The following is a 23,810-nucleotide window of genomic DNA, read 5'->3' on the forward strand; positions in this document are numbered from 1 at the left end:
TAATGTCGCCATATTTTCAATGCAAACACAATGGCGGCTAGTTCGAGATCATGGGTCAGATAATTTCTCTCGTGCGGCTTCAATTGTCTCGACGCATAGGCCACAACTCGACCTTCTTGCATCAATACGCAACCCAACCCAAGTAGGGATGCATCACTATAAATGACAAACTCTTTACCCGATTCAGGTTGCACCAAAATTGGAGCTTCAGTCAAATGAGTTTTCAGTTGATCGAAGCTTTTCTGACATTTCTCCGTCCATTCGAACTTAACATCCTTTTGAAGTAACTTCGTCATTGGTGTGGCTATCATCGAGAAACCTTTGACAAATCGTCGGTAATAACCGGCGAGCTCTAGAAAGCTCCGGACTTCGGTAACATTTCTCGGAGGCTTCCAGTTAAGTATGGCTGAAATTTTGCTCGGGTCAACTCGAATACCCGATGCGGACACCACATGACCCAAGAAGCTAACCTCTCTTAACCAGAACTCACACTTACTGAACTTAGCATATAACTGCTTATCCCGCAAAATTTGCAACACTTGCCTCAGATGCTCAGCATGTTCGGTCTCATCTCTTGAATAGACCAAGATGTCATCAATAAACACAACTACGAACCGATCCAAATACGGCCTGAAGATCCGATTCATCAAATCCATAAACACCGCAGGGGCATTAGTGAGCCCAAACGGCATCACTAAGAACTCGTAGTGACCATATCTCGTCCTGAAGGCAGTTTTGGGTATGTCCGATTCTCGAATTCGCAACTGATAATAGCCCGATCTCAGATCTATTTTTGAGAACATTGAGGCTCCCTTCAGTTGGTCGAACAAATCATCAATACGCGGTAACGGATACTTATTCTTTATCGTCACTTTATTCAGTTGACGATAGTCAATGCACAACCTCATGGTTCCGTCCTTCTTTTTCACGAACAATACTGGTGCACCCCAAGGTGAGAAACTCGGTCGAGCGAAACCTCTATCCGTCAATTCTTGCAACTGAGCTTTCAACTCTTTTAACTCGGTTAGTGCCATACGATACGAAGCGATCGAAATAGGCGTAGTTCCAGGTACAAGCTCAATACCAAACTCTACCTCCCGAACAGGTGGCAAACCCGGTAACTCTTCAGGAAAACATCCGGGTATTCACAGACCACCGGCACCAATTCGGGTTTCTTTTCTAACTCCTTGTCATCAAGTACATACGCGAGGTATGCTTCGCACCCTTTCCTTACATATTTCTGGGCCAACATTACTGATATTACAGCTGGCAACCCCCCTTAAGTCCGCAGACTCAACTCGGATTATTTCGTTATTTGCGCACCTCAAATCGATAGTCTTGCTTTTGCAATTCACAACCGCATCATGCGCGGTTAACCAATCCAAACCAAGAATAACATCAAACTCGTCGAACGGCAAAAGCATCAAATCGACCGGAAAACAGGATTCTCGGATTATTAGAGGGCATCTCTTACACACTTTATCAACAAGTACGCATTGGCCCAAAGGGTTTGATACTCGAATTACGAGCTCAGTAGACTCAACAGGTAGAGTCTTACTGGTTGCTAAGGTTTCGCATACATATGAATGAGTAGAACCAGGGTCAATCAATGCAATCACATTAGTATCAAAGAGAGTGAAGGTACCAGTGGTGACGTCGGGGGAGGATGCCTCCTCTCGTGCGCGAATGGCAAATGCTCTAGCAGGAGCACGGTTCTCGGCGCGATCGGCCGTATCAGAAGCCCCCCTCTGACTACCACCCCTGCCTCCAAAAATTCTCGGTGGTCTACCTCTAGATGTCACTCCACTAGGTCTTGCACCTTGAATCTTATTCTTCTCATCCAGCTCCGTGCAATCTCTAATGAGGTGGTCCTTCGAACCGCATCCGTAACAGGCCCTGCTAGTAGACTTGCCCCAACATTCACCTAGGTGTCGTCTTCCACATTGGGGACATTCAGGTTTCTCGTGACGATTATTGCCCACACTAGCTACCGAAGTAGCTCGGGAGCCCATCGATGGTCTTGCCCTGATGGAAATTCCCGCAGTCGCCCTCGACTTATTAATGTCCTCCCTGAACTTCTTTACAGCTGAGAACGGAGCTTTACCCGTCGATCTTTTACGATAATCTCTAGCTTCAAATTCAGCCTTCCTCTTCTCCTTTCCAAGTTCTTCCGCCTTGCAGGCTCGTTCGACTAGTGTTACGAATTCTTTTATTTCCAAAATACCCATTAGTAGCTTTAAATCTTCATTCAATCCTTCCTTGAATCTTTTGCACATACAACCTCGTCAGCTACACACTCCCGGGTATACCTACTGAGTCTTATGAATTCATGTTCGTATTCAGATACAGTCATACGGCCTTGCTTGAGTTCCAAGAACTCCTTACGCTTCTGATCAATGAACCGTTGGCTAATAAATTTCTTCCGGAATTCCATTTGAAAGAAGTCCCAAGTTACTCGCTCGTTCGGGACTATGGAAATCAAGGTCCTCCACCAATAGTAGGCTGAGTCTCGCAACAAAGATACCGCACATTTTAGACATTCGTCGGGTGTGCATGACAATTCATCGAACACCCGAATGGTGTTATCTAGCCAGAACTCGGCCCTTTCGGCATCATCAGTTACTATGGCCTTGAACTCCTCGGCCCCACGCTTCCTAATCAAGTCTACAGGTGGCTTACTCAGTCTCACAGGATCAACGACTGATGGCATTACAGGCTCTTGGGGTGGATTATTCAAATTCGGGAATTGTTGGACAGCCAGGTTGGTTCGGGCATATTGCGCGACCCACTCATTCATCATGGTAAAGAAGGCTTGTTTAGCCCCCTCACCTTGTTTATTCGCAGATGACTGAGGTTCAACAGGCGGCGTCCCTTGTGCAGGAGCAGCCGCTACGCTCTCAACGTCATCCGCTAGGGTTCTTTCTTCACCGGGGTCCATTTACTAATCAAAACAAAAACATTTCAACCGTCGGAAGTCATCACACATTTAAACATTAACATTCGGCATGTATAGCTAGACTCATACGCGCTATGGTAGTCCTAGAACCGACTAAACCATAGCTCTGATACCAATAAAATGTAACACCCCGAACCTGAAACCGACACCGGAGTCGAACACGAGGTGTTAACTGGCTTTAACCCCTTACAAAATTTATTTTCCAGACACTGCCCAATCTGTGTACTAGTCGTTTTAAAAATCATATCTTGAGTTTCGTAACTCGAAAATCAGTTTTGTAATTTTTCCCCGAAATTAGACTCATGTGCCCATCTATGTATTTTTTTCTAGAATTTTTGGTTGGGCCAATTAGTACAGTTTATTAGTCAAAATCTCCCAAGTTGCAGGGGTCGACTACACTGACCTTTGCCCATTACGACTTGAATATCCCCTGCACGGGGCTTCAATACTGATGCCATTTGTTTCTATGAAAACTAGACTCAGAGAGAAATCTGTACATATATGGTAAGACCCCTAATTATCTCTGGTTAATTTGTAATGAATTTCCAAAGTCGGAGCAGGGAATCCAGAAACCGTTCTGGCCCTGTCCCACAAAAATCTGATTATCTCTTAATATACTGCCCATATGATCTTTTCGTTACTTCCTCATGAAAACAGACTCATCGAGCTTCGCTTACATAATTTATTCATCAATTAATTCCACTCCTACTATTTTTAGTGATTTTTCAATCTCATGACACTGCTGCTGCCAGCATCTGTTACGAAAGTAACTAGGTTCATTTCATGCCTACCCTTGATCCAACTCAATCGAACATTCGTGCCATTTTCGCATGGCTTAAAGTTTACATGCCAAAGTTCAAACACAACGTAATAGCTTATACATGCCAAAATGTTCTTCTAAGCCAACTAAGAAGAAAGTACCAAAACTTGCTATCCGGTGTGATGACTTCGATGACGGCCCGACCACGCAAAAATAGATGAGTCCAAGCAATCTATAATGGGTGACAAGGAAACACCGAGTGAGTTTATAACTCAGTAAGTCATAAGCTATGCACTACCATCCATCAATAACATTATCACAAGAGAAAACAAAATGGAACGAGGCTAATTACTCCATCCATTCCGAACCATACCATAGTTCCTCCAACCTATCAATTCAATTTCATATCAATTCATGCATTCACATTCCATATACTCATCAATAGGACATTGAAGCATTTTCATAAATCAATTTATTTTCGTTACAATCAAACAACAAAACGGCCTTTCACCCATCCTATGATAAATTTTATGTACGTGACTTCAAGTATATTTGTCACATAGGTTCAAACTTACCGAGCTCAACACCAAGTATAAGCATAGCACCTATTAGCCATGTACTCAAGACACTTACCCGATCCGCTGTCCGCGATCGACTCAATAGTGTCGCACACATAGTGTCCATAATGATTCACGAATGTATATCGAGTCCGCACACTCAGTGCTATATAATCAACTCGCACACTTAGTGCTACATAATCAAATCGCACACTTAGTGCTACATAGTCAAACTCGCACACTTAGTGCCGCATGGTCAATTCGCACACTTAGTGCATCATATTCATTTCGCACACTTAGTGCAACATAGTCAAATCGCACACTTAGTGCTGTACAATTTAATCCCGCGCACTTAGCGCCAATCTCATGGTCATAAATGGTTATCCCGCACGTTTAGTGCCGAGATCAACAACTCAGTACATCTTACCTCTTTTCTTTCATTCAACAATTTCATCATCACATACGTACATGCACATATATATATATATGTATATTTATTCATTCCATTCAGCATCAATACATAAACATTATGACCATTGAAATAATACCAACTACATGCTTAATGACTTACCTCGTGTTGGGTAAGACGGTTCCAACTCGACTACTCGATAACCTTTTCTTTGCCTTTGCTCGATTCACCTCCTTTAACTCCTTGAGCCAAATCAATAATTTAAAATAGTCATTAATCGACTATTCAAGTATTACTTTCAGAATAATATATATATTGATTTGACTTTCACACACATAGCTTATAGTAAGCTTTATAATAGTCAATAAATAACTCATTGGCAAATTTTCATTAATGTTTACAACAAAATCACATATTCACTACGAGCTGTTTTCCTGAGCAGTAGTCGCTAAATTGTTTATAACTGGAGCTACAAAACTCCAAATCACTAGCCGTTAATTTTCCCTGAATATAGACTCGTATATCTTCCATCCAAAAAATTTCCAGAATTTTTGGCTTGGCCAATCAATACCAGATTTTTCTTAAAGTTTCCCCTGTTTCACTGTTTGACTATTCTGACCACTCTTCACTACGAATCAAATTTCTCATTTTACAGAATTCAAAATGTGTTGTATTTGATTTCATTTGAAACTAGACTCATTAAGGAGTCTAAGCATATAAATTTTATCTTATAATCATTTTTTACAATTTATAATGATTTTCTAAAAACAGAACAGGGAATCTAGTAGTCATTTTGACTCAGCCCCACAATACTTCAAATATCTCAAGATCGGTAACTCTTTTGTTTTCATAGTTTCTTTTGTAAGAAAATAGACTCTTCAAGATTTAATGGCATAATTCACTCAGCTTCTAATTCAACTCCTACAAATTATGGCGATTTTCCAAAATCACCTTACTGCTGCTGTCCCCAAACAGATTATTACCGAATCAAATACTAACATTAGCATTGCACCTTAATAGCTAGCTTGCCAAGCCTTAATTTAACATATTTTCATTCAATTTGGTCTAATAACGCATAAATGGGTAAATTATATTTTTACCCCTAATATTTCGCACTTTCACAATTTAGTCTTTATTCCACAAAACACAAAATACACAAAGTTTGGTCACACTCCTTAAGGGCCGAATCTTCCTAGTGCCCATATAAGTCCATACATCTCATTTATTTCACCTTTGAGTCCTTCAAAAATTTGTTTTTGTAATTTAGCCCTAACTACTCAAAATCACCAAAAACTTCAACACAAAACATATCAATCTTTAACATATCTTTCACTTTTCATCAACAACTATCAAAAAGCTCAAGCACTCATCAATGGCAAAACACAAAATCATCATCAATCCACAAAATTGAACCATGGGTTTTTAGAACTCAAGTCAACTACTAAAACATGCATGCATCTCAAGAACAACATCAAACATACCTTAGTCTAGCAAACCACCATAGCCGATTTTCTCAAGCTCTTCCCCTTCCTTTCTTTCCTCTATTCGGCCAAAGGTGTTCAAGAATGAACACACATTTTTTTTTGTTTTCTTTCCTCAACTCACGGCAACAAGGGGGGGGGTATGGATGAGACCATTTTTTTTTTCATCACCCTTCCTTTTCATTGTTTAATTCCTTTCTTTAATTTATTTTAATTATCATGCTCAATATTTTATTTTCCTTACCAAACATCACTAACACAACATGTTGGTGACATGTTTCCACCCATAGCATGGCCGGCCACTACATATTAGGGAGGGGGAATTTGACATGCAAGTCCCCTTTTTCTTCCACATGCACTAATAGGTCCTCATGCATTGACCTATCACATTTTAAAATTTTCTCATATAAGTCCTATTGACTAAATTCACATGCAATCGACTAAATCGAAGCTTGAAATTTTCACACATTCATGATTACATATTCTAGATAATAAACATCACATTCAAACCTTTCGGTGACTCGGTTTAGCGGTCCCGAAACCACTTCCCGACTAGGGTCAATTTTGGGCTGTCACATAAATAACTTTTGTGAAAGGTGTTAGCATGAAAACACTTAAAAGGACTATTTTGCATAAATTGTAAAATAGATGATAAGTGTGTGAAATAATGGGAATTTAGAGTTGCTATAAGAGTAGAAAGGGTTCAACTAGGCTTAAGATGTGAAGAAATTCGATAAAAATTGATTTTTGGGCTTAGGGGTAAAATGGTTATTTTGCAAAAGTCTAAGGGCAAATTGGTCATTTTTCCCAACTATGAATTGTCGAGTGCCTATGTTGATAAAGTGATTAAATAAGTGCATTTTGTTATTATAGATCAAGAAATACCGAATCCGAACCTAGAACAGGGGAAAGCCAAGCAAATCGACTAAATCGACTAGTCGCCACATTTTGTAATCCGAGGTAAGTTGTATGTAAATAGTACAACTACATAAATAATATATATGTATTTGAATTGTAGTGACATTATTATAGCATAAATTGCTTGATTGTGGAAATGAGAAAATGTGATGAGAATAGAGATAGTAGAATTCCCGATTGAACCTTAGGAAATAAATTAGATATTTATGTCATGACGTTTGGGTCACTTGTGTGAGCTAGTGTAAGAAATGTCCAGGTTTGAGAGCTAGTGTAAGACCATGTATGGGACATGGCATCGGCATTGAGATGAGTGCTAGTGTAAAACCATGTCTGGGACATGGCATCGGTATTGAGACGAGTACTAGTGTAAGACATGTCTGCGACATGCATTGGATACGAGATATGCCAGTGTAAGACCATGTCTGGGACATGGCAACAGCACAGATATGCTAGAATTTGTGTAAGACCATGTCTGGGAGATGGCATCGGCACCTGACCCCATGTTTGAGGCTAAATGAATATCCGATAATGTCCAAATGGTTCTACGGTGAAAGTATTATTTCAAGTCAACAAGGAAAGTATAACCGTGTTGTGAGTGGTACATGTACCTATATGGTATGTATGAAATGTGAGCTCGATATATGCTATATGAGGTGTATTGAATATTGATGAGTAAGCTTTGCTTATGCCACTTGTGTATTATGATACTTGTTGATGAATGGTAAAGTTATGTTGTATATTTATTTATGTGCAACTTACTAAGCTTTATGCTTACTCCCTCTCCTTTTTCATTTTCTTATAGTGTCGCCTATCTAGCTCAAGGATCAACGGAAGTCAAAGATATCAATCACACTATCAATCGAAGCATTCGGTATAGTTTGATTTATATTTTTGAATATAGCATGTATAGGGAATTAGGCTTGTGTTTTGGGTTATTATTAATTTGGCCGAATGTGTTGGCTTGGGATAAATCCCTTATTTTTTATTAAACATTGAATGATGGCTAACATTCATTTTGATTTATATACAAAGATTTTATTTTCATAGATGTGTGAAATGCACAAAAGGGAACATTGACTATTGTGGCTAATTTGGTTGCATGAGATAGTCTTATCTTGATTACGGTTGCTATTATGTAGTTTGTGTAGGTAAGGGTAGCAAATAGGCTTGGTAAATAGCCTTATATTGTTCACACAAGTAGGCACACGGGCGTATGTGTAACACCCCGAACCCGAGACCGACACCGGAGTCGGACACGAGATGTTAACAAACTTTGAAAAATTTTTCCAGACACTGCCCAGTCTGAGTACTAGTCGCTTCAAAAATCATATCTTGAGTTTCACAACTCGAAAATCAGTTTTGTGATTTTTCCCTGAAACTAGACTCATGTCCCCACCTATGTATTTTTTTCTAGAATTTTTGGTCGGGCCAATTAGTACAGTTTATTAGTCAAAGTCTCCCATGTTACAGGGGTCGACTACACTGACCTTTTCCCATTACGACTTGGATATCTCACTGCACAGAGCTTCAATACTGATGCCGTTTGTTTCTATGGAAACTAGACTCAGAGAGGAATCCATAAATATATGGTATGACCCCTAATTATCTCTGGTCAATTTATAGTGAATTTCCAAAGTCGGAACAGGGAATCCAGAAACTGTTCTGGCCCTGTTCCACAAGAACCCGAATATCTCTTACTGTACTGTTCATATGATTGTTTCGTTACTTTCATATGAAAGTAGATTCATCAAGGTTCGATTACGTAATTTATTCACTATTTAATTCCACTCCTACGAATTCTTGTGATTTTTCCAATCCACACCACTGCTGCTGTCAGCCTCTGTTTTCAAAGTAAACCTTACCTATTTTCGGGGTTTCATGGACCAACTAGGGCCTTGTCATACATATGCCCACATATGATCATACTTAGCCATTCCAATGGCTGATCATTTGCTCAACACTTCCATTCCAACTATAGTTACATCATGAAACCATCTATACATTCATAAACACGAATGGTCTAATGCCATACTCCACTTCTACAAGCCATTTTCGCATGGCTGTACACTTATACATCTCATAAAGTACTCGAAAAACAACAATAGGTAGTCCTATACATGCCATATCAAAATTCAACCAAAATAGTACCCAAAAGAGCCTTTGATAGTGTGGGCGACTTCGACTTCAAGATCCCGAGTCCGATAGCTGGAGAACCAAAAATCTATAAAACAGAGGAGCAGTGTAACGAGTAAGCAATTTATGCTTAGTAAGTTTTGAGCAAGGAATTCCAGCATAAACAAAGAATAACACACATTTAGCTAAACGGAATATTTCATAATACGCAATTTACCGATACCAAACTTGCTTCACAACATTAACAACCGTTATGTACATACACAATAGACTAACTTAGCCGAAGGCCGGTAGCTCGTTTATCAACTGAGCGAACATTTATTTGTAAGGGCTCGATTAAATTCAACACATACGTAACATATCCCCATATTGGGATGTTTTTCGAGTATTCGCTGGAATTTTACAGCAAGCTCAATCATTACCAAATCACGTACCTTCGGGATTTAACCGGATATAGCTCCTCGTTCAAATGCCTTCGGGACATAGCCCGGTTTTAGTAACTCACACAATGCCTTCGGGACATAACCCGGATTTAATAACTCGCACGAATGCCTTCGGGACTTAACCCGGATTTAGTATCTCGCACAAAGGCCTTCGGGCTTAACCCGGAATTTGTATCTCGCACAAATGCCTTCGGATCTTAGTCCGGGTATATTCACTTAGCACAAAGCCTTCGGGACTTAGCCCGGACAGCATTCAATTAATCATGCACATCTAACAATAATTCATGGCACATTCATATTTCATTTTCATTTGCGAAACTCAAACACAAGGCACATATCGTCCTTGCACATTCGGCTCAATAGCCACACATAGAGCATGATTTAATCACATCGTAATTTAAGCTCTCTTACTCAAGAACTTACCTCGGGTGTTGTCGAACGATTCCGCTAGCTATTCAACCACTTTTTCCTTCCCTTTATCGGATTTATTTCCCCTTTGCTCTTGAGCTTAATTAAACAAATAAATTGATTTCATCATTTAGGCATCAAAAAGATGAACACAAGGCACTTAGCCCATATTTATACATTAGACATTAAAGTCTCATACATGCAAAAATCATGCATCAACACAACATATTAGCTAATTTCTTTCCCCTTGGCCGAATATGCATGTCTATTTTTGGGGTCGATTTCAACACTTAATACACACATATACACACTAGTAAAGCATCCTCCCCCTTTTCATCAATTTAACACATGCATTGCTCATTAACATGCAAAGTTACATTCGGCCTTAGCACACATCTTGCTAGCCGATTCTTCTCCATTTAGCAACCAATGCACATATGTGCTCACACAAAAATGCTAAAAAGGAGGTTCAAGAATCATCAAGCCTGATCACATGCATCATTAACAAGCTTCATATTTTGCATGCAATGGCATTAACACAACCTCCACCTAGGCCGAATCTTAACTCATCCTCATGCCTCATCACCACAACATCAAACACCAACCAAGAATGATGCATCCATGGTCAAGTGCCAATTCCATCACATAGCAAGATTTAGACCATGGGCTAGGTAGAACTCAAGCTAACAACTAAAACATGCATGCATCTCATGGAACATCATCAAACATACCTTAGCCTAGCTACATGCATGGCCGAATCTCTTCACCTTTCTTCTTCTTTCCTCCTTAAAATTTTTGGCCAAGGATGAACCAAAGGATGAGAAAATTTTTTCTTTGTTTTTCTTTCTAATTTAGGCTAAATGAAGGTGAGAAAAGGATGAACAAAGATCTTCTCCTCTCTTTTCTTTAGCTCACGGCAATAGGGGGGGGAAAGAATCAACTACACATTTTTTTTTGTGTATTCATCATACTCCTTTTCATTATTTAATTTCCATGCCTATTATTTTATTTTTTTCCACCCATGATGCACCAACAAAACATGTCTATGACATGTCTTGGCCATCAAACTTGGTCTACCGTGCTTGTCATGGCCGGCCACTACTAGTAGGGGGAATTTGACATGCAAGTCCCCCCTTTGTCCACATGCACTAATAGGTCCTCACACATTGTCCTATCACATTTTAGAATTTTCTCACATAAGTCCTATTGACTAAATTCACATGAAATCAACCAAATTGAAGCTTGAAATTTTCACACATTCATAATTACATATTCTAGACAATAAGTATCACATTCAAACATTTCGGTGACTCGGTTTAGCGGTCCCGAAACCACTTCCCGACTAGGGTCAACTTTGGGCTGTCACAGTATGTCTAGGCCGTGTGTGACGTACAGTCTACCCTATGGGCGTGTGGTCCGACCGTGTGTCTCCTGCACGTAAAAATTTCAAGTTAGTATGCATGATAGTAAACACACGGGCAGAGACACAGCCGTGTGATGGACACAACCTAGCACAAGGGCGTGTGCCTTGGCTGTATGACATTTTGGGTATACTGGCATCAGATACAGAATGTCCTAGTTTTTGCACACGAGCTAGGACATGGGCGTGTCATGGCCGTGTGAAGGACACAGGCCAGAGACATGGGCGTATGCTAGGCCGTGTGAAAACCCCTGTAGGTGTGTATTCAAAATTAATTCCACACGGGCGTGTACCCTGTTTTAAAGACAAATTTTCTATAGATGGTTGAAGGACTCGGGTTGAGCCCGAATAGTATCCAATGGTCGATTTGAGACTCGTAGGCTTATGATAAGAAGTTTAAAATAGAAATTGAAAATTTTTAAATTGAATCGAGTTTGGTGACTCGAAAATATATGAAAGCAAGAGTTTAAGGTTAGATAATGCCTCATATTCGTCCCGACGAAGGGTACGGGTGTGGAGTGTTACAATCTGTATCCATCGAATTTCATTTATTCAGAAAGGACTTATTACTTCTCAGGCATTATTGAACATGTGATCAATTTCATATTTTCATAGAATTTATACAATTCACATATACACAACATTTAATTCAAACATATAAATATACACAAATTAGTTACACGAACTTACCTCGTCACTTGCTCGTATACGGAGACCTACTAATCCGATACTTTTTATTTTCCTCGACCTAACTCTTTATTTGATCTTTTCGAATCTATATAAATGAATTTAACATCAATTTAACATATTTCATATTCAATTCAATCCACCTTACATCTTAGACAAAAGTACCATTTTGCCCCTATATTTTTAATTAATTCCAGTTTTGTCCCTAAGCTTGAAAAATGAAATTCATGCAATTTAATCCTTATTCCAAGCCTAGCTGAATTTTTCATGTAACATTTACAACTCATGTAATTCATAAAATTCAAAAAATTTCCATGAATTTTACACCTTACAATTTAGTCCCTAAATCATAATTTCATGAAAATTTCCTTTACAAAAGTTGTTTATCTATCAACAGCCTTTCATTTTCAACCAAAAATTTCAAAATTTTAGCATACTCATCCATGGAAAAAAGTTTATACTTTGATAACTTTGCAAATTGATCCCCAAAATAGCTAGATTAGGTTATTACGATCTCGGAAATATAAAAATTACTAAAAACAGGGATGATTACTTACCTAATTAAGCTTGCTTGAAATTCTCTCTCTTAGCTAGGGTTTCCATAGAAAAATTTGGGGAAGGTGATATAAAATGATGATATTTTCTTTTTAATTAAAATATCATCTTTTATTATTTCATCTTTCCAATTTAGTCCTTTCTTTATTTAAATTTTCCATTGATGACTAAGCATGTTTATCTACTAACTACATTTAGTGGTCTAATTGTCATATAAGGACCTCAAATTTTGAATTCCATAGCTATTTGATCCTTCTATCTACTAGAATTCAACTTTTTCATTTCATGCAATTTGGTCCTTTCTATAATTAAACAGGAAATCGGGAAAATTTTCTTATCAAAATTTTCATACGTCATTTCTATCATAATGCAGACCATGCAATAATATTAAAATAATTTTTTTTTCTAACTCAGATTTGTGGTCCCGAAACCACTATTCTGATTTTATTGAAAACGAGCTGTTACATTTCGATCAAAAATCGTGATAAGTGAACCCGCGGTAAAAACCTTACAACACAGTATTAATTATCTCTCCGGAATATGTGACAATCACAATCATCCCTTAAATATAATTCAATTTCAATTCAAAAAGTACGAATTGGGTTGGTGTTGTTTGGCGTAAAGTTGGGAAATTGAGATGGTTGTCTGTTGCATTCGAGTTCCCACGAAAAAATTGGCATGTCTAAGTGGGTAAGGGCCAGTTAGATTCTTTCAAGGGAGATAGTGATGAGATTTAAATGAACCATGCGGTTGAGGCTGTTAATTCGAGTTGGGCTCTTTTAGATCGCAAGTCTGTCAAGATCTTAAATTATGGATGTGTGTTACATGGTTAGATAGTCGGTAGGGATTGGTTTGCAGGTTGTACCGGAATCAACTACACAGGGAAGAGTTGGCGGTTGAGGCATCCTTGGTCACTATAACTAGCTTATCGTTTAGAAGGAAAAATTAATTTTCAAGGATTGATTCAAGATTGGAATTTACCGAGTCTAAGGCTAAGAATTCACATATTTGATTTCCTAATTTAATTTCAATTATTTAATTTTATTTTACAGTTATAATTCGATTATTATTTCTCTCTATTCATTTTTATATTTTCAACCTTTATCAACTAATACCCCTTCCTTTTATTTATTTTTTTAGCTCAGCACATTACAAGTCATAGGCACAATACTTGCCATGATTTTGGAATCTAGTCATGTAAAAATGATATTAGGAGTCCCAATCCTTGTGTTACGTGGTTCGACCCTGCTTCTCTATACTACTATTTAATACAGTTAGAGCATAGAAAATTTATATTTGGTGGTCTCGATAACCATCAATTACAATTATCATTTAGGTATCCCAAATTCGATTCAACATTAATCTTATTATTCATCTCTACATTATCTTCGTTTTTCCACTTCTGGCGGTGAAAAGAATTATTATATCACTCCTTTAACGATTATTGTAATGTCACTTATCATGTCCACGATTATGTCTTTCAATTTTTTTATGTATTGTTGCATTCTTTTTAATGAATGTAACAGATCTGGTAGGACAAGCTTCATGATTTTTCATTAATATAATATTATTTTGTTCAGTCACAAAATTAGACATGTTATTAGGTCAAAATATTTCTTAAACCTTTTTCACAGTATCATTGCAAAACACATTTGAAGCATGAAAATTGAATAAGTTTTCTAGCAATTTCTCAAAAATAAAATTCTCCCTACATGATTTTAATTGAGAACTAATACTGAATTGTAACAACCCATTACCCAACCCAATCGTCAGGTCCAAGTTACGAGGTGTAACATTCATTTTCGGAGCAACTATGATCAGGTTACATTCGATACATACGATAGTATGTGTAAATTCAAGTATTATGGGCAAAAGATACTACATACAATCATTCCTAGGATTTACATGAGCTTACAAAAGCTTAACAATTAACACAATGTTGAATTAGGACTAAAATGCAATATTTCTAAAATTCAGGTTGATGTCTTTATGTAAGGGGCTTCCTTTTCGCAACATAACATATTGTTTGGCCTTGCTGTTACAACCATACTCAACGTCTTGTCGTGGCATGGTGTCCTAATCTCGTTGCGACGGCACTCACTGGATATCTTGATGTCATATATTGTTTTCTGCACTTTCTATATGAACATCAACCTATAACATTTTCTAAACCAATAACTAAACACATTCAACTCATAAACAACCAATACATATACCCTCAAGCATCAATCCAAGCACATTAATACATTATTCAACAATATTCCTATACCACATTACTTATAAGCTAACTATCAAGTGCAATTCATTAAAATCATATACATGCATGCTATCCACAAGTACAAATTGAAAATACATCATTTATAGATTACAAAACCATATGATAAACTCATATACACGTTTTGCATTCATCTGATTAAGACCATTTATCAACTTTCAATTCAAAGTTCTCAAAACATAACAAAATACCAAACTGACTCAACCTAGGTACATGTTGTATAACCAAAAAAAGAAAAATATACAAACATATTTGAGTCTATGATCTTTATCTGGATGCTAGAGTCGATGCTCGAGAGCTCAATATGTACCCAACCTATGCACAAAAAACAAATCGTATGCTAAGTCATAAAGCTCAGTGGTATTGATTTCTATACTTCAATTCAATATAACATATTAAATAGTTAATAACATACAATTTCCATGTTTATACTATCAATTAATACAAATGCACCATATAACCAATATCATTCAACACATCTACATATGCATATATCACCATTATGTCAATACTTAAGATGAACTATCTAAACATTTCATGAACTAGTAATCTATATGGATATTTCATACCATTATTACAACGCTAGTCAAATTTTCATAATTACTCAACTTGTAACATAAATTCATGTTTCGTTCCATTACCAATTCAAACGATTCATTCCTTATGTTACCAAATCCACTCACCGACTCATTAACTGATTCACATGATCTTTTACAAACTCTCGACATTCAATGTCGTATATAAGTGTCTATATTCCAACTTTGTAAGATTTAATCAATTTCAATCACTATTCAACCAAATCACAATATATATATCCCTTAATAGCATGAATTGGAATCAAGTAGATACATGGATCCCAACCATCACACCAATTTGGCACTCAGTGCCTCATCGGAACGTCCGAAGTAAATAGATTGCGCTAACCACTCGTCGGTATAACCGAAATAAAAGTTGTGCCTTGCATTCATTGGAACATCCGAAGGAAAAATTCACCCAACTATCGTCGACATATAGTCAAAGTAACTTGTACTCAATCTATCCTATGGCATGCCAATTATATTCAATTCTGCCCAAAAAGTTAATAGGATAACCAATTATTCAATTTACCAAATACTACAAAATGCATTTCATCATCTTCAATTCACAATTCAATTCATCAATTTATCATATAACATAACATGTTCCAGCCCAATTCAAAATCAATTTCACATTTTCATCAAATTACACTATTTTTAATTTTGTTCAATTTAGTCCTCTATTTCGATAATGAATCACAATCACAATAATTCAATTCAAATAATCATTTTGAACTCACATTCATATCATACTATACAAAAAATATAAATATTTAATAATTATAATGATTTGAATCATAGAAATATAAACCAAAGGCTCAAGTTACTCGTCATCAGCTTTCGCCTTTCCTTTCACTCTCGACGGCTCTGCGTCGTCTTTAGTTATGAATAATAACCAAATATGCACAATATTAAATTCCAGCTCAAATTTAATCAATTACAAAGTCACGCATATTTTGTAATTTATTCAATTTGGTCCCTAAAACTAGGACTAGCATAACTTTCAATTTAAAGCCTCGGATTAAAATCACGTTTCAGCAAAACTCATTTGGGACCCTCTATTTTCTATCCTTACCAATAATTCATGATAGTTTTTTATTTTATTCAATTTGGTCCCTAATGTATGAAACAACAATTAAGCTTTACAATTTAGTTATTTTCTTAAACTAAACTTAATTTCTATCAATTTAACACCTAATACAGTCAATTCTCAACAATGGTATCTCATAAAAACTTCACTAATTGATCAAATTGATCCATGGGCTAGCATGATCAAGCTTCCAAGATAAAAAAAAATCTATAAAAATCTATAAAAATCAAAGAAAATGGTTAGGGACTTACTTGAAATTAAGGCCAAAAAGCTTAAAGAAAACAACAATGGTGTCCCGCCTTTGTTTTGATGGTAGGCCGGTTGGAGAAGATTATTCTTCTTCTCTCCTTCCACTAATTTACATATATATAGATTAAATTTTAATTAGTTTAATTAATTAGGATTTAATCTTAATTAAAATTAATTTACTTAATTTAATCCAAAATCATCATTACTATCCACCAGCACATGATTAGTAATGGTTTATTAGTCATTTTGGCCATTTGAATAATTGAAATTTAAGTCCCCAAGTCATTTACCAATTAAAAATCCATAGCAATTAGATTTTACAATTTAATCTCTGATCCTTAATTAAACATAATTTCGACTAAACTAAATATTCAAATTTTAATTCATCTAAATATTAACTTCGTAAATATCGCTAACTAATATTTAGGGACTCGGTTTATAAAAACAAGGTCTCAAAACCATATTTTTCGATACTACTAGAAACTGGGTCGTTACATAAATACTATAGAACTATACTCACCTATAGTTTTAAAATATGGTAACCTCATATGCATCTAATTATAATGAGCTTTAGGTAGAATTACCATTTTTGATGGTCATATCTTTCCTTTAATCATTTTTAAGCATATTTAATAATCAAGAATTTAATAGTCAATCAAGTATTTAACTATCATGCATAATATAATTTGATAATCGAATCTTTTATCTATCCTTTTCAAAACCAAAATAAGTACAATATTGATTCATATCAAATATAATATCAAAATTTTAAAAGAATTTAGAAACATACCAAGATTGAATTGATTAAATATATTATTCTGTGCAACATAAAAGTACTAATGAAAAATTGTAATCAATGTTGTTGGTGTAGGTTGAAGTCCTCTCTTGGTCGTTCTTTTTTCCTCGAATCTTGTCTTTTTTTTTTTTCTCCGATAACTGATTGATTAGGCAAGTCAAGGGTGCTTAAAGGTTTGAGGTACAAGTTTGATTCCTATGCTTCAATTGTGTTTTATTTATTTACTGCCATCTAACTTAGCAATTTTAAAAACAACAAGATATAGAAGAATAGAGAAAGATGTATATTATTTAGGGATATTTTCAATATTTTTCTAAAATATATATTTATAAACATACGCATAAATAATATAAAATTCTATTTCTAATTGACATTAGAGTTCGAAAATACATTAAATTTATTATTTTAATGGACATCCACTCTATAATAATAAAATATTTATAACAATTCGAATATTATTTCCTTTATTAATTGAGATCAACTCCACCAATTCGAGGGAACAACCTTAAAACTCACTTTGCACCCGAAACTCTACAACTGAAGTTAATTTGAGTGATGATACAATTAACCAATGGGAACTCCATTTGAAAGAAGAGCAGTACAGAAATATAGTACGAAGTAATATATCATATACAATATTTGTTCACAATCTGTTAATTAAGACGGAAGCTTAAAGCCACCATATGGTTGCATATCAGTGCAATTTAAGAGCAACATCCACCGCCTTGATGACCTCTATACTCTGGTTTATGCTTTAACATGTTTCTCTTCCCTATAGCAGACCCTCTTCTAAAAAACTTGGAACTTCCATTATCTGTAAGAAAATCCAAAGCTGGTTACAACATAGTAGAATTGGACACAAGTACAAGTGATATGTGCCTAGTTGCAAGATATGAGACTTGGATCCCACATAGGAGAGAATGTAATTTCCTTTTGTGAGGTTTACATAGTCCTATGCTCAACAACCTTGAGAGCTAGATTTTGGGATGTGGCTCTCTAAAAGTTCATATCAGTAAGATGCGAACACTCTTAATGATTATGTTATATAACAGCCCTACTGCATCATTTTGAACTGACCTACAGCCAAGAATATTTTGTATTATATTGGTTGAAAGGTTGACGAGCAAACTTGCTGTCACAAAAATATATCTTCAATGCAAGCCCCTCAAAGCATTGCTCCACGTTTTTTTCTTGTTTTGGCACTGCATTCAAGAAACATGCATCCAAGGTCCTTTGCAAGATCCATCCCTTCTTCTCTACTTACAGCCCTTTCAGAATCCTTAAACATAAACAAATCGGATATAATGAAGCAGAATAAGTAGGCAGTGCAACAGTATGAGAGACATGAAGTGTCTAGTCTGCATTAGTAAGGAGAGATATACTGCAGCTAAAAGGGAATCATTAAAATGTATTTATTGTTAGAATTATAAATAGATCAGAAATAAAATTTAATAAACCAAAATCTATCATATCAAATCATCAAGAATAAAAACTATATGCGGAAGCTTACCTAAATCCATGAATTTCTTCAAGTTTTTCCGGCTTCCAAATTAGCACACAAAAAATGTCATATTAAAAAAGATATCTTCTGTGTAATTTGAATATTATAACCCTAATATTTATAATATTGGCATAGTAGTTTTAATTCCTAATTAGCTCATCATTAATTAAAATTTGATTATCTACACTTAACCCATACTTTATTTAATAATTAAAGCGGAATAAAATTTTAACCAAATTAGATCAGTCTCATTTGAGCTAATCTTATTATAGTAAATAATAACATTTATCTCAATTTAGTTAAGTTTTATTTACATGAAACTCTCATTGATGGTTAAACTGCAATACTATGTTTTTTTTTTTCTCATAAAATCTTGTATCTATTTTCGATATAGGAGAAAACGTAAGCAGAGTATTCTCTCATTGGCTTTTGAAGGAATTATAAGGGTGCAATGCTCCCTTTACAACTTATAAACTTTGTTCCATGAACTTTTCTCAACATGAATAGAGCAAAGGAGTTCTTTCGAAGATTATGAAACAGTCAGAAACTTATTAATGTTTCCATAACCATTTCAAGTGTTAGGTGTGAAGTGATTGAATTTTCTCTTCAAAAACTAAATTCACGGATCGGAGAAAGAACGGTAGACTTACTCTATCAACTTTATTTCCAACGAGCATCTTGACACAGTCCCGGTTGGTAGAATAGAGCTCCACTTCTTTCGCCCAAACAGTGGACAAATTTGTGAAGGTTTCTCTCCGTGTTACATCGTAAACTATAACCAAAGCCGAGAAATAAGTCAAACAATTGTTGTGGAATTTAAACACCGGACAAACAATAGTGAAACGATGAGGCAAAGGGAATAATACTTGTGCAGAAAAAGAAAAAAGCGCCATGGAATTGCATACAGATAGAGGTCCTCCAACCCAGCAGAGATGAGGTTCATAGCAAGGATTGGTCAAGGAATTGATAATACAAGTACAACTACATTACGAATAAAGGTACAATACAAATAAACGGTTTCTTATTTTCCTTCGTGTACGAGATCGAGAGAAAGGGACCGGGTATTTCCAATTTGTTTCTTGTATGCTGTCCTTCAGTCTTAATTAAACTATTATTCCTTTTATTTTTCTTAAACAACTTCTAAGTTGTCATAATCTTTCATCACACATAACCAATCTCCTAATTAGCCAGTCCAAGAGGAAAGCTTAAAACCTAATTTAACATTATGCATGCCAATGTTCACGGCTGTATCTACCGTGTGAGCTAAGAGCCGACTTTAAGATCATTATCAGATGCATGAAAGGTTATGATAATGTTTTGCAGTCAGTCAAAATCATACATGCACCATAAAGATAATCTCACCAAGTATGATCCCTTGGGCACCTCTATAGTAAGAGCTTGTTAGTGTTCTGAACCTTTCCTGTCCAGCTACATGAAGCATTATGGTTCCACAAATCAATCATATTATTTCTCCATATTGCAAGACAATTGCTTTAAGAAAATAGGGAAGATTAAATAGCTAGTCAAAGATTAAAGACGCAGCATTAAGCTACGTAAAGCTGTGATGAAAATGATGCCAATGTCATATTAATGTATTAGTGAGCATTAAATCAGTAAAAATGAGTGTAAAATAAAGAAGCCAATGGAAATTATACGAGGTTCATACCAGTATCCCATATGGTAAGCTTTAATCTTTCCCACCAACTGTTAAAAACTTGATCTTAAAATCCACACCTAAAACATGGATTCAAACAAAAAAAAAACCTAATAAAATTTCACCATGAACACTAATCAAAGATCCAGGACTTTGAAAAGATGAAGAGTGAAGAAGAGAAAACGAACCAATGGTGGGAGCTAGATCCTCTGCAGAAGCTGAAATTAAGCTAACAAGCAAACTACTCTTGCCTGCACCTGAGTCTCCTATCAATAAGATCTTGAATGAAAGATCATAGCTTCCACTACTTTGCCCTGAAGATGATCCCATTTCGATTTTTTTTTCTATCCAAAAACGAAAACCCAAACTTTTAAAAATAACTGCTTTTTTTAATCTTCGTTTAGAAGGTCTCTGTTGTATCCAATGATGATCACCCTGCTGAATGGCCTTTTTTTCCCTCTCAAAAGCACGGCACAGTGAAACTTGTTTTAATGTAGAGGAAGAAAGGAAGGAAATTTCGTTGTAAGAGAAAAACAAAAGAGAAAATTGAGAATCAGTATGTTGTTTGAGAGAAAGGAACACGGGCTTAGTGGGAACTCCTCCCCACAGCAAAACGTTGTACTTTTCCTTTTTTGTTCTTGGATTCGCTGTCGTTTTCTTAGAGAAAGATTGGGGACGTGTATTGTGGGTCCTGGTTTAGATTGCAGTGACGTGACACGCGAGATATGGGAGCGTGTCTTCAACGCCTCTTCACCGTCTGGTGGAGGGGGTTTGCTTTACATGGGGGAAGTTATTGAATTAATGTCTAATTTTAGGAATAACAAGGAACTGCCCTTAATTAATTAAAAAATAGAAACCAAAGAAACAACTCAAGAATTAAAAAAAAAAAAACTCGATACTCAAACGTCCATATGCTCGACAAACTCCAAAAACAAAATAAGAAATTAAAGAAAAAATTAAAACGACCTTCTATATAAAAACATAACAGCCTTCGGGATATTATTATGGGATATTATCTTTTAACAATTTAATTCTTACTGAGATATTATAAGATATTATCTCTTAGCAATTTGATTCCTAATGAGATATTATTATGGGATATTATTATGATATATTATCTTTTAGTAATTTGATTCTTACGTAACTACTACTGTAAATATATGCATACCCTTGTGGTCTATCAATAAATTCAAGAGATTAATCTATTCTTGTTACGGCATCTGTGTAAGGTTTTTGACACAATTTTTTTCCCTTTTGTCATTCTAAATGGCCAGCGACGAGACTTATCCTCCACCACCACCTAAAATTGAACCTAACTCTCCATTTTTCTTGGGTCCTTAAGATCAACCCGGTGACTTTATTACTCCTATTCGATTAAAGCTCAACAATTTCAATGATTGAGTTTATGCTATTTGTGTCACTTTATCTTCTCGACACTTGATGATACCATTACAGATCTTGTTCCATCTTGGTTGAAGGATGATTGGGTTATCGTTCATTGTATGCTTGTGTCTTGGATTCTCATATTGTCAATCCGGAGGTAAGATCGATGCTTTCCAATTATGATAATCCAAAAACTTTGTGGATGATTTACATGAAAGTTTTTTATTGTCAATGGTCCACATATTCAACAATTAAAAGTAGATATTAGTCGTTGTGAGCAAACCAAGACTATGAGTGTTGCAGTTTATTTAGCAAATTAAAGGTATTGTGGGTGAATTAGATAATCATGAATTTTTTATTTGTTGCAAGTGTGGACATGTTTATGTAACTTAGGAAGGCGTATGAACAATGTCATGAGCATGATTGACGTCATTAATTTCTTCTTGGTCTTTATTATGATTATTATGCCGAGATTAGTCTACACTGCTTTCCCAAAATCATTTACCTTCCTTGAACCAAGCATTCTAGCAATTACTCAAGAGGAACGCGTACGCAGCATTACACAGGTCAAAGAAGAGAAGCCAAATTTTAGGCTTTGCGGTATGCATGGAGGGTCATAATAAAGGTCGGACTGATTATATTGATAAGTCAACATTGTTGAACACTTATTGCCATCGCAAGGAGCATGATGTGGCTACCTCTTTTGACCTATATGGCCGCCCAGATTGGTGGCTCGAGAAGTATGGGAAGCTGGAGATGAAAGTGTTGGATGCGGTGGAAAGATAAGTGTCATATCTTTCACGCAACAAGTTTTCATGGAAAAGAAAATGTGCGAGCCAATGCTACCATCGTACCTACCAACCATGTAGAAATATCAGTGCAGAACACAGCAGAGGCAGCACAAGTGTTAAGGGGCGGCACTTCCTGTTTTACCTGTGACACCCCTAAAGTGACCCTAGTCGGAAAGCGGTTTCAGGACCACTAAACCGAGTCACCAAATTATTTGAATGTGATATTTATTGTCTAAAATATGTGATTATGAAGGTGTGAAAGTTTTAGGCTTCGATTTAGTAAATTGCATGTGAATTTAGTCAAAAGGACTTGTGGGTGACATTTTTGAAATGTGATAGGCTAATCTACAAGGACCTAATAGTGCATTGAATCAAAAGGGAGGACTTGCATGTCAATTTTCCCCCCCCTAATATGTAGTGGCCGGCCATGAGCATGGGTGGACAAGATGTTATGGCTAAAAACATGTCATAAACATGTTTGGGTAGTGCATTATGTAAGGATTAATAAATAAAGAGCATGGGTGGACAAGATGTTATGGCTAAAACATGTCATAAACATGTTGGGGTAGTGCATTATGTAAGGATTAATAAATAAAGGGCATGGGCAATAAATATTAGTGTTAGTAGGATGAGAAACAAAAAAAAAGAAAAGAAAGGATGTGTGTGATTGTCCCCCCCATTGCCGTGAGTGAAGAAAAGAAAAAAAAAGAAATTTGTTCATCCTCTTTCATTTCTTTGGCCGAAATTCTAAGGAAGAAGGAAGGAGTTC

General features: G+C 36.1%; 1 pseudogene; it reads right to left on the bottom strand.

Annotated features, from left to right (window-relative positions):
• Positions 1–18,160: 18,160 nt before the first annotated feature.
• On the bottom strand, positions 18,161–21,456 carry LOC121203462 (ras-related protein RABC2a-like; annotated as a pseudogene).
• Between the last annotated feature and the right edge of the window lie 2,354 nt (positions 21,457–23,810).

This window comes from Gossypium hirsutum, unplaced genomic scaffold, assembly GCF_007990345.1.
Source record: "Gossypium hirsutum isolate 1008001.06 unplaced genomic scaffold, Gossypium_hirsutum_v2.1 scaffold_331, whole genome shotgun sequence".
In the NCBI taxonomy this organism is placed as follows: Eukaryota; Viridiplantae; Streptophyta; class Magnoliopsida; order Malvales; family Malvaceae; genus Gossypium; species Gossypium hirsutum.